Genomic DNA, 548 nt, shown 5'->3' with positions numbered 1-548 from the left:
TGATGATAAATCATTGTGTGGAACATGCCATGATATTATTATTTAATTTCAAAACTGAAACTAAGTCATAGAAATGTATAATATTATTTGAAGAATTAAAACCAGAATGTTTGTACACTTTAATGTGTGTTGTGTGTTATGTGTTGTGTGTTATGTGTTGTGTGTTATGAGTATATATATTGCAGTTGTAATTATAGTGTAGAGTGGAATACAAATGCAGTGTTCCAGACAGGTAACAGAACCCCTCAAATTGAAAGTGAGGGATAATCTGACTTGCTGAGCAGGTAAAACGTTTAAACAGACCAGCTATGTTTACGAAGTACTAGTGGTGTCATATAATTAAATGGTATTGTTAACATTTTGAGCTAACTTATATGAACCAGCAACTTCTGTTTTTCAGACATATTTTTTTTATTAAATCAGAATCAGGGTTGCAAGTGTCTTGTCTTGAATACCACCATAACTGTTTCAGCGCCCAGTGTCACAGTATAATGCATATTTGGAAACGATAGGCGGATTGCCAATTCCGGAATTCAGGTACATGGTCA

Source organism: Mizuhopecten yessoensis, unplaced genomic scaffold, assembly GCF_002113885.1.
Source record: "Mizuhopecten yessoensis strain PY_sf001 unplaced genomic scaffold, ASM211388v2 scaffold8731, whole genome shotgun sequence".
In the NCBI taxonomy this organism is placed as follows: Eukaryota; Metazoa; Mollusca; class Bivalvia; order Pectinida; family Pectinidae; genus Mizuhopecten; species Mizuhopecten yessoensis.
Note: the sequence above shows the minus strand (reverse complement) of the source record.